The sequence below is a fragment of the Anas acuta genome, chromosome 21 (assembly GCF_963932015.1).
Source record: "Anas acuta chromosome 21, bAnaAcu1.1, whole genome shotgun sequence".
NCBI classification, from domain to species: domain Eukaryota; kingdom Metazoa; phylum Chordata; class Aves; order Anseriformes; family Anatidae; genus Anas; species Anas acuta.
In genome coordinates, this window is record NC_088999.1 from 5187589 (window position 1) to 5198980 (window position 11392).

The window sequence follows — 11392 nt, forward strand, 5'->3', positions numbered from 1 at the left end:
TCACACAAGATTATTGGTCAAAAGCACCCAGACAAACTGTTAAGAAAATAACACCACCTTTTGATTAGAAGTTAGGAAAACAACCCCCTTTGTGCTTAACGGTCGCGTAGACCTAGTCCTTGAGGCCAGCTGCTGATAACAATATTTTCTGAGTTCCTTAATTGGGTGATGTGGGAGTCATTGCCGTGGGAGCTTCTCACAGTTACTCTGGCAGCTTGGTTTGCTCAGCTACAGCAGGCCCTGAGATTTCTAAGGCCTACCCCTGGTTGCTTAAAGCAAGCTTAGATCGAACAATTATGCCAATTCCCAACATGGGTGCTATTACTGTTAGACGCGTAGCGTATGCAGCTTTAGCTTGGCTTGCTGAGTTCCCTCTCACATACTTTCTGATTTTGCTGTTGTGGCTACTGGCACTGGTATTGGGGCAGACCGTTTTGGGACAGCTCTCCAGTCTGCTGCATGACTTTTAGTCCTGGTATTTCACAGTTCCACAGGTGTTAAGATGTCAGCACAATGTCACCAGCAGCTGTTCTTTACGTACAAAGGGACTGCACCGATGGGTAGTGTGATATGGTGGGGCAGAACATGGTCTGAGGAGCCAAGCAGAGTGACATCCACGTCCAGAGGTACCGGGCTTAGCATGACAGAGGGCACAGCATCGTGCAGATAAAACGTGCTGGCTGCCCCCCTTTTCCAGGAGCATCACCAGCATCACAGTGCCACCGCTCTGCAAGCACAGCAAGCACTGGGTGCTGGCACAGCCTCGGAAGGACTTTGTGTGTGCAGGGAGATGTAGCAATGTTCAGTTTTCACTTCCCTAGAGGTGCTCCTGCTCATTTTCCCCTTCCTTTTCTTACAAGTGTTTTGCCTGTACTCCACTGAGAAGACCTCAGATGCAGCATGGTTAATACAGGTTTGGTCTGGTGTAAACGTTACCGCAGTCAGCTCCCGCATTCCTTATTTCCATTTCTACACAGGTGGGAGCTTGGAAAAGTCATTCGACTGCCTTGCTTCAATGTAGCTTTAACTAAAACAGCATTTTACCTGGCGGCCTACCTTTCAGTGTACAGAACAAGTCTGTTGTGAGTGGTGCTGGAGCAATTCACAGGCCCTCAGTGCAACAGATGCTGTCGGTGAATGGAAGAGCCTGGAATTTGTGAGTTGGTCTTTCGAGCCAGCTGCTACGTGACGCAACAGGAGCAGTTCCTTTAAAGGAGAAACCAACACCGGGGTTTGTATAACTTACATGTTTATTTTGGCTCAGTGACGTTTCCAGGAGGTGATGCCAGGAAATACTGCTGCCTCTTCGTATTCAAATTTTAATAGGATGTTTCGTGTTTGGGGCTTGGGTGGTTCCACAGTGTGGGTCTGAATTACCACGAGGTGGCAGTGTGCAAGGTCCGGAGGATGTGTTGGTTACACCACTTCACCTTACCATGTTGTCCAGGAAATAGAGCTGTTAAAGGACCACACACAAGTGCTGAAGGCCTTCTGTTTTCACAAAGGCTTCCTCATACTCTTATATACCGGTAGTTTGTGCTCAGAAATTGGATGCACTAAGTGTGACTACTGTCCATAAGGACTCTAATCCTTTATGGGAGGAGACAAAAAGGGTTTCAGAAGCAGCGACCATGCCGTTCTCCATTTCTTCCCGTACTAAGTAAAGCTTTAAAGGTGAACAGAGCCAAGAAGATTCCCTTAGTTTTTCATGAGCAGATGCTGTCCAGAAGGCTTCACGTCTCTTTCTTTCACTGGCATACGAAGCAGCTCTGCAGAATGTCCACGTAAGAGAGGCTGGATGTAACCCCTGGCAAGATGTAAGTTACTCTCAGTAGCAGCAATCTTTAGCTGGCAGCCACGTACACACGAGGTTCGTGGTGGTCCTGTGGGAGCAGCATAATGGTACGCTGTTTGTGCTCAGACTGGGCATTGCTCTTCTAATCACAGAAAGCTTCCTCCCAATTTTAGCAATGATTTTGACTCGGCGAAGGACCCTCTAGGTAAATAAAATTGAGATGCAGCTTGTAGCATTTCTGTAGTGTGCCTTCACGTTTCGACTTCGGCTGCAGAATCCCTTATTTTCGGTTTGTTCCAGTTTCAAGGTCTAGTTTCAGGTTTGAAAACCTCCAAAAAAATTAGTGTCTTTTTTGGTCCTCTTGGTGAAATAGGTACCGTCAGGCTGCGTGGCTAATGGAAGTGACAGTGTTTGGGGAGCTCTGTGGCATTGCACTGTAATACATTTGCATTTATCATCTCAGATTATTTCAGACGATTGTCTTTGGGAAGTCAGAGAACCTGCCCTAGGAGGTTCCTTGACTGAAGCCCGGGCGTGCTGCCTGTGAATCCTGCAGGAGAAGCCACGTGGCTGTTTGTGTGTAGCGGCTCCTCGCTTCGTGCTGTAGAACAGGGACAGTCTCACTAAGCATCTGGGTGTTGCATTATTTGGGAACGGCTTTTTCATACCAAATACAATAATTAAGTAAAATTTAGCAAAATTCTGCTTAGCTTCATGTGTTTTTCTTCAGACCTGTAGTTCTTCACGCAGATTTTTAAAGTTTATTCCCCTGTCTTCAGTGGATCTCAGCATTTTTTCCATTTCTCCCTTCTCCTCTTTATCTCCCAAATTCTCTTACCCGATTTACCATCCAGCTCCCACCCTGCCAGTTGAATGATCCTGCCATTAAAATGCTCCAGAGAGGAAACAATAAGCACTGGGGATGCTGGCCACAAGCCTTGGAAGAAGCAGTATAAGAGGAGCAAGTAGTGAAAGATACCGAAAGATTCAGTGAGGTGTATTAAACTATCGGCAGCTGATTCTCAGCCCTACCTATTCCTGGAGAAAAAAATCACATTCCCCAAAACTTGACATCTTCTCACAGCTTCAGATAAAAGCATGAACTGGTTTCTTTTAATTTCCTGAACAATCATAGAAGGAGAATTTTGCAAACAGTTAAGATTGCAAATTGCTTTTTTGCCCGAGATAAGATTTATTCACATTTGTGCCTGCTCTTTGGAAACGGAAGGAGTTTTTAAGACATATTTTGAACAAGGTAAGCATTTTTTCAGATTATTCCCAGCATAATATGCCAAGGGGAATATGGTGCATTTGTTATTTCCTTAAAAAAAATAAAGAAAATCAATGGACTGAAACATTCCCTCTAGACCTATAATATTTATTTCAATGTTCTGTCAATAAATATAACAAGGTTAGTTTTCTATCAGGTTAGCTGGAAGAATCATTTGAGGGAAGTTCTATTTGGTAAGCTCGATTGCAAAAAGCAATCAATAAGAAAAAATTCCCTTGTTGTTATTGAAAAGAAATATGGAGCTCTGAGGAGTTGTCCCAGGACAAGTATTTATGTTTCCTCCCCAGGATCCTTCCGCTGGCATCTGAAGGCCGCTTTGCTGCCGCCTTCTCTCCTGCTCCCAAATGCCAAAAGAGGGGACGGGAAAGCACAGCAGAGCCTCGTGTTTGAAGGAGCACGGTATTCTGAGTGCTGCAGTCCCCTTCCTATTTAATAGGAAATTCCTGTTGACTTTTTTTTGCACATTAACCAACCCATAATCCCCCCTTGCATTTGGGAATCTCGTGTAAAATCTTGACCATAGACTTCTCAGTTTCAGCGGGCCTCTGGAGGATAGCTCTATAAACGTAACACCAAACTCATGATGCAGGTTCTCCGTTTGCTTGTCCTGTTGGAGAAGGGAGCCAGATGAGCCTGTCCTGCTGGAATAATCCTGCCTCGGCATCGCTGCCTCCTGTTGAATGTGCCAGAGGCGGCGTCCTCGCTGAGTTCTGCGCTGCGGGCTCGCCTCTGCCCTTCCTGGAGACGAGGCAGCGGGGAGGTAAGGCAGCACGCTGCACATCACAAAGTGCCTCCTGTCTTCTGTGCAGCTGCAATAGCCACTTGGCCCATCAGTGATGAGGTTTGTCATCACTTGGCATGGAAAGCTGCAAAAAGTAACCCAGAACGAGAACAAACACCATCCTTTTAAAAATGAAAACGAGAAACAAAACTGGGAGGCTTCTGCACCCAGTCATGGTACTGCAACACTCTGAACCAACATCCCATATTTCTTATTAAGAACATTTTCAGCTCAGAATAGTTTTGGGGACAAAGAAAGACCCACTCAATGTGATTTCCCATATGAGGGTAATCTCTTGATTATTATCTGTGATTTCTGTGTATTCTGCAGTATCCATTGTAAGTTATTGCTCTACCTATAACTGCAAGCTGCATGTTTCTAACCTGTCTGTGTTATATTTTACAATCCAGTTTTGATAGGAGCCTGCCTTTTGTGCAGTTTGCTATCACAGCCCTCCGAGGAATCTGAGGAAGTCACTTGGTTTCTGCCAGGTGGAGGCAGTGGCATTAAAGCCCCATTAAAGTATGGGGGGAAAAACACCAAAAAAGGGGTAAAATGATGAAATATTTTGTGGACCAGGTTTGTGGGCCAGATTGAGACTAACCCACTCTATACAGTTGGTATGGCTGAAAGGAAACCGGTTTTGGACAAAATGGTGATGCACCTTGAAACAAAAAATGGGGGAAAAAAACAAACAAATGACTGCCGCTGGGTTTAGTGTTTAATAAACTGCTGTCACGGTTCATAAGGCTCTTGATCAGATACCAGCCCATTTGCACATAGTTCAGCCTTTTTTCCAGTCCTACCAGATTCTTGGTTTCTGCTGATTTCCTGGTTTCTGCTGCAGAACAGGAGTCCCAGCCCACGCAGCCAGACTCGGGATGCTGCCGCGTTGGAGCAGTTAGGAAGCAGCAGCGTTGCCGGCCCGTTAGTCTGAGCGTAGCAGCGAGCAAAGCCAGTTCAGTCGGTAGCTTCCTCGTGCATGTAAGTAGCGTGGATGAGCCTAATTGGCTTGAAGTTTTGCAAAAGCATTGCAGAGCTTGCAGGTGCATCTGTTGTCCTTCCCGGTCCTTACCGGATCATTTGAGAGCCAGCTCCAGTCGATTCAGTTCTTTCAGGCTTCGTGTTTTAATCTTCCAAAGGAAATCTCTGTAATTCTGCAAGGCAAACAAAGCAACAAAACTAAAAAGTCATGTTGCTACAGTCAAAATGCAGCATTTCAAAGTAATTTCTCTGCGGTGGCATCGTGCAGCAGGCATGAGGGAGACGCGAACAGAGTCCCCTTCCTTCACTCGGCTGGATCAACGCAGCGCATTGACAAGAGCCCACTCTTGTGGGAGCAGTTGGCCAAAATTGCTTCTATAATATATTCTGCAGCAGCAAGTAGGGAGATACTAGAAGCAGCCCAAAGGGATGGCCAGGGAACAATATAAAGGCTGAATGTAAAATAAATTTCTGTGACTATATGTAGTCACTGAAGTGGAGCTGAAAAAAAAAAAAAGAGTAGAGCTAATAAAGAAAAAAGTTAATAAAGATAGAAACAGTACTTGATAATACAAGTTTTCCCTTCAGAAAACAGTCAAAGGTTTTGGGGCGAATCCTGTTAATATAGCTACATTAACATTAATGGAGTGTCCCAACGTTTTTCTTTTCTTTTTTTTTTTTTTTTTTTAATTGTATTTTATTTTTCCAAAGAGCTGTTGCATGTAAAACATTGATTTTGTTGTTTGACACCTTGAGAACTGCACCAATTATGGATAGCTTTTGTGATTATTAATATTTTTTTTCCAGATTTCTGCTGGTATTTAGAAAGAGAGGGATGAAAGAGACCAGGATCCAAACCTGTACGGTGTTGGTCACTGCAGACCTTTGTGCCATCCATGGACGTGAAGCAGCGTTGGGCCAGGAGCAACACACACAGGGCAGTGACCACAGGCAGGTGAGTGGGCTGACACTTTCAAAGAAGCTTAAACCTACGAGTTTCCACATGATAAAACCACTTTTTCTCAGTGATTTAGTCTTCTCTGTCAGTAGAAGTCTTCTCAGTGCTGGAATCCAAAGCTGCCGTGTGAGCTGCTGTACAGAAATGTCTGGTAAAAGCAAGCCACTATTTAGCCTTTTTTTTAGTTTGCCATTTAGAGCAGATAAAGATCTTTACGATACATACGTTGAAGCTAATGCTAGGCAAATTGCCTTTCCTGTTCTGATCCGAGAGCTGAACCGTTTTTCGAAAAATGGTGATCACTCTCTTTAAAATCTCTTCTCTGTTAACCTAAGAATATGATTCAGAGTGACAGAGAAAAGAGAAACAATTTTCATAAGGTCGTGATCTTGTGGCCTGCAGAGAGCTGCGAGGTCACAGCCCACACAAACTGCCTTGCCTAGACAATTCAGGGAGACAGCGCGGAGAAATCACAGGGAAAAATCCATCATTTAACTCTCCATTTCAGGTTAAACTTGGTGTTTGACAGAGACCACCAATGAAATAGCCTGATAGTGAATACTTTACATTGTTTTTCATGAATCCTGTACAGGCAGTTAAAATTTGGCTATTACATAATTAAGCCTTTTTTATCAATGGTGTTTTATATTTTTGATGTTTGTGCAGTTACGCATTCAGGATGGGGGTGCAAACAGAGCTTAAAGCTTAAAAAAAAAGAAAAAAAAAAGAAGTAGAAACAAAACTCTTTAAATCTTGGATTGGCCTTTCATATGTTAGCATTTTCCAGCAAGGTAGGAATTGTAGTCATGGTATTTCCAGGTTGCTTTTGAGTTGAGTCAGAGGATCCTCCTCTATGCCCCCAAGTGCGTTGTGAGCGACGAGGTGACATCAGCCTTGAATATTCTACTAGTATGTTAATTAAGTTGTAACTTTGGTTTAACTGAATATTTAAACTTGTAATTTTCTTAGAAGCCTGGTATTCCGACAACTGCAAATATATTTAGCAGAAAAGTGTTAACTCCGTATTTGCCAATACCATTAAAGATAATAAGAAACAAATCTATGCAGATGCCCTGTGCTACAGTGGATAAGTGATTTTCCACTCTAACAAAAGATAAAAGCCTATTCATTGAAGTGCAGCTAGAAATTATTTCTAATTGGTATGAAAGAATCCTTAAATCTGTATACTGCTTTTAACATTTTGGGCTTAAATTACAGTTAATAGTTCCCATAAAAGAGGTAATAGGAGAAAAACTAAAATTCAGAATCCTTGAACTCAAAAGGCGTTCTGGATTTCCAGTCATAGCATCATCCCTCACGGTTTTTCTGTCAAAAAATAAAGCAACCGGGGAGTTGTTTATACAGACAGAAGGTGACAAAATCTTTGCTGAATATCCCTCGTGTTGAGGTGAGCTTTCCTTCTCTGATCAGAAGCGGATGAATGTGCGGAGCCATATTCTTCAGATCCCTTTCTCCTCACCTGATTTTCCCTTTCTCCTAACCTGCAGGAAGCTTGGTGATGGGAACCTCTCTGCTCTTGGCCCAGGCAGCTGCTCCTGCTGGCTTCTGGAGTTAAGACTTGAGTCTTCAAAAGGTCCCTTCCTGAAGCATTGTGAGGCTCCCAAAGGTATCCACTGTGGGCTTCACTGCTCAGCTTTGTAGGTTGTTGGAGCTAATAGAGCCAACCTGCATGAAACATAAACTGGCAACAAACTACCACATGCCTTGGGCAACAAGCAGCGCTTTCTTGTTTTACATTGTTCATCTCCCGAGTGTCTCTCGGTGCTGCATGATATGACAAAAGGCTCATCCTTAGATGCCAAGTTCTTAGCACAGAATAAATTAACCAGAGCAGAAATTTCCACTCCCTTAAACTTCCACAGCACGCGGCTACTTCGGCTCGCCTGTGGCTGCTGGCCGCGTCGTGTTTGGTTTGGCTGAGCTCTGAGACGCTGCTGGCCCACGTGGAAAGGAAGAAGCAAGTGTGTACGGAGAAAGGATGGACCCAATATTAGCATTCCATGTTTGCCTCTCTGTCTTCCATTTCTACAGGTGAATATTAATGAGCAGCGGTACCTGGGCTCCTCGGCACTTTAATTACAGGTGAGATGCTCGGGGTTGCTGTTGCTGCTCCCCTGTGGTTTTAGCTGTGCTGTCAGGTTTCTCTCGAGATCATTACATTCCCTTTTTCATTAAGGCTTTGTTTATGCACAGCCTGCTCCTTGGAACTTAAAAGACCTATCCGGTTACCCCAATGCAAAGGCTGAATGGCACCCAGCAGAGGGGGGGCAGCCCTGCTCCCTCGTGCTGGGCTGCTTGAGAGGGGCTTAAGAGCCACTGCCCCTGCATCTCTGGCAGAGCACCAATAGGCCTGTTTTGTTCCTAAGGATTTACATAAAGCTGGTATTTGCAGTGTTTTGTCAGCACAGCAGAACTGCCTGTGGATTTTTGCACTTGCTTTTTTTCAGGATTTCACACAAAAAGGTACCAGCATTATACATTGCGATCTTGCTGTGAAGCAAACAGTCCATCGTATTGCACGCCAAGCCCCTAAGAAAACCAATGGTAATCCATTTGCTGTGAGATTTGCCTCTTTACCCTAAAGGTTCTTTTCATTAGGAAATAATTCTAAGCGGAATCCTTTATGCTTAAGAACTCTATGATTCTGGAGATTTTTCTCATAAGCACGAGCTAATGTGTACACGCAATGTGTGCCTGCTGTGGTGTTTGTGCTTGCAGAGCTAGTTTTAAGCAAATGCATCTTTTATTCACATAAGTCAACAATAAAGACTGGCCACCGCATGAAAGCTAATCTGAGAAGTCGAGTGAGAAGAAAACTTCCCATCATTCCCAAGCTGTACTTTTGTGGTTTTAAAAGAATGCTGTTGAATCTGCACTGGGAACAGCGTAGCTGAATCTTATTTATAGCTCTGTTCCGTCTGGTTCATTTCCTCTAACTTCCCTACAGAATGATATGAATGAAAATGACACTATTGACTATGTGGATAACAATAAAAGACCTTATAGAAAGAAGATTTTTATAGTTTCAGGACTAAGGGAATCAAAAGCCTAAGAGTTATGATCGTAGAGAACAGGAGGAGTCAGGCTGGGCTCGTTGAAGAGGTCCCAGTGGTGGATATATTCTGGGGTTTGGTGTGGGTTTTTTTTGTGTTGTTTTGTTTTTAAACGCATCTTCACAAACTACAAACTCCCATAAATGATGCGAGCATTGAGAAGGACTTACGAGGGCATAGAAATTCTGTGTCATAACTGCAATTCTTGGTTTCATTTCAGCCGAATAGCAAGGTAGAATTAATTTGTACAATTTCTGCTTTAAAAAAATAAAAATATTATTTTTAGGTATTGTTATTTTTTTTCAGTTGTTCAGTGTTGTTCAAACGAGCAAATAAATCACAGAATGCTCAAGCATAAATTAGCACAAAGGCAGCAGGAGTCACCAGCCTTAATATATCTGAAGAGGGGATGTATCTGACTACGGGCAGCCAGAAATGCAAAAGCAGAAAGATGAAAACTTAAGGGTATTTCCCAAAAGCACTGCTGTAGGGTATTGTATTATGGAAAGGACTGTCACTTGCAAACTAAGGCAAATTTTTATTTAATTCCCTCAGAACCCAGATTATGCTAAATTGTGTGGAAGCAAAGAAGAAAACATGGTGCCTTCCTCGGCAAGCTTACTCTGTGCATGTAAAAGAGAACCATCAAGAGAGCAGCTCTGCTGGTATGAAGATGGGAGGGGATGAGCCAGGAGGGGATCTGGAGGAGCTCTCTGCAGTCGCAGCATGGTGGAAAAGCTGCAGTGCTCCTTGCATTGGGTACGGTGAGTGCTTTGTCGTGGAGGTGTGTGCAAGTTTCACCTTGGTGTTGCTCCCATACAGCACTTACTGTAAATGTTATTCTTACTCTTGTTTGTACTCACGTCTGATGCTTCCACACCAAGAAGTAGGCACTAATTCCAGAGAGAGTCCCACATTTGCAGGTCTTCAGGTTAGCATTCTGAGTGCACCATTTCAACTTACAAGCGTTTACCATTTTAAGTGGAATTTTCTTTATATGGACAAATATTTTCTGGCCTCGACACCAGTGACAAATGATGACAGATAGAAAGACTTATAATAGAAGTAAGCAAGTGCTATGACATCTTCAGGGTAATTTGAAGTGAAAATATTCAGACCATTAGTAATAACTTACAGGTAAAATTATTACACAAGTATATTACGAGCAAGATTACATTCAGTATTAATCACAGAGAGTAAGTACATACAGCTATCTTGTTGCTCCTGCCCTGGCATTTAATGACATTTTGATATACATAACGTATGAACAACAAATGTGTAAAAGAAAATCATTGATATACAGAAGAGGAATTACCACGGTGATGGGTATGTGGCACATAAAGAAGGAAACTTGAATTCTCCGAGAAAGCAACTGCGCTCTATCAGGTAAAATACTGTCAAATAACATGAAAATTTCAGCTTGATTGCTTATAACAAAAAAAAAAAAAGATTTTCAGATGCTGTGGAATTCTATCAGACAAGCTTAATTTCTGGCAGTTGAGGATAAGGACAAACGAAAGCTGTGAGGTATGAGAGTACTTTTCTCAGTGCTTGGTTGTGCAACACTTTCGCCTTGCAGCTTTAAGTCACCCACTCCATATTTACTGAAACTTTACATAAATGGCTTAAGCTGAGGTGAAGGCTTCACTACTTTATACCAATGTGAATTAAATAAAACCAAAAAAAAGTGAAACTGGGAATAGGAATCCATAGCCCAGAGTGACAAGCAGTGCCTTGGCGTGGAATGCTAAGTGTGGCTCTGCAATGAGGATCACTGCACACGGCAGTCCTGGGAGCGCAGCATTCACACTGGCTGAATCCCCGAGTTTGTGGATCTTGATTGCACCCAGCAGGGCATCCTGTTGGTGATGAGACAGAAAATATTCGGAGGTCTGTCTCCTCGGTGTAGTGTTACTGCTGGGAGGAGGAGGGAAGGCTAGGTTTTTACATATTTTTCTTCTCTATATGAGAAAACTTCGCCTGCTGCCTTAATGTCTTCTGCTCTTTTTTATTCTGAATTGTATTGCGTGTAAAAAGCAGGGTGTTCGGACTGCTTGCAGCTAGGGAAGTCTGTTTGACTTACAGCCCTGTTTTTAGACATGGTGTGTGTGTGAGTTTAACTTCGCTTGCTCCTGTATCATAAGCTGCTTTTAGGGCAGGTCTTTCTATTTGAGCATTTCCATTCAGCAGCTGACAGTGAAGATTTGCATTCTTTGAGGTGTTTTACAGATTGTTTCCTTACTGCTAGCTGATAATTGGCTTTACTTCAAGTTCATAGCTGGTATGCAGTTAGTCCCCACTGAGAAACAGCTACTTTGCTAACCACAAACCAATTAATTGAGCAGTGAGTTATTGGACAACAGGAGATGTTCTGATCTTTACATGTGTTTGTGTAAAAAAAAAAAAAAAAAAAAAAAAGCAGTGCAACAATATTAGCTGTCCCTTGGCTAAACTTAATTAATATCTGTAAGGCAAGCTAATTTATTGTCTGAGACGGAATGTACGTTCA

At 43.0% G+C, this 11392-nt stretch overlaps 1 long non-coding RNA gene across 2 annotated transcripts; it reads left to right on the plus strand.

Moving 5' to 3' along the window:
* Positions 1–318: 318 nt before the first annotated feature.
* Positions 319–11392, plus strand: LOC137843117 (uncharacterized). Of its 2 annotated transcripts, none has more exons than XR_011089373.1 (9): positions 319–1231; positions 1717–1817; positions 3676–3846; positions 4715–4851; positions 5659–5806; positions 7318–7436; positions 7862–7912; positions 8278–8374; positions 9439–11392. It is a non-coding gene; the product is annotated as an uncharacterized lncRNA (long non-coding RNA). The 2 variants fall into 2 exon arrangements; XR_011089372.1 differs by having other exon boundaries at positions 5677–5806.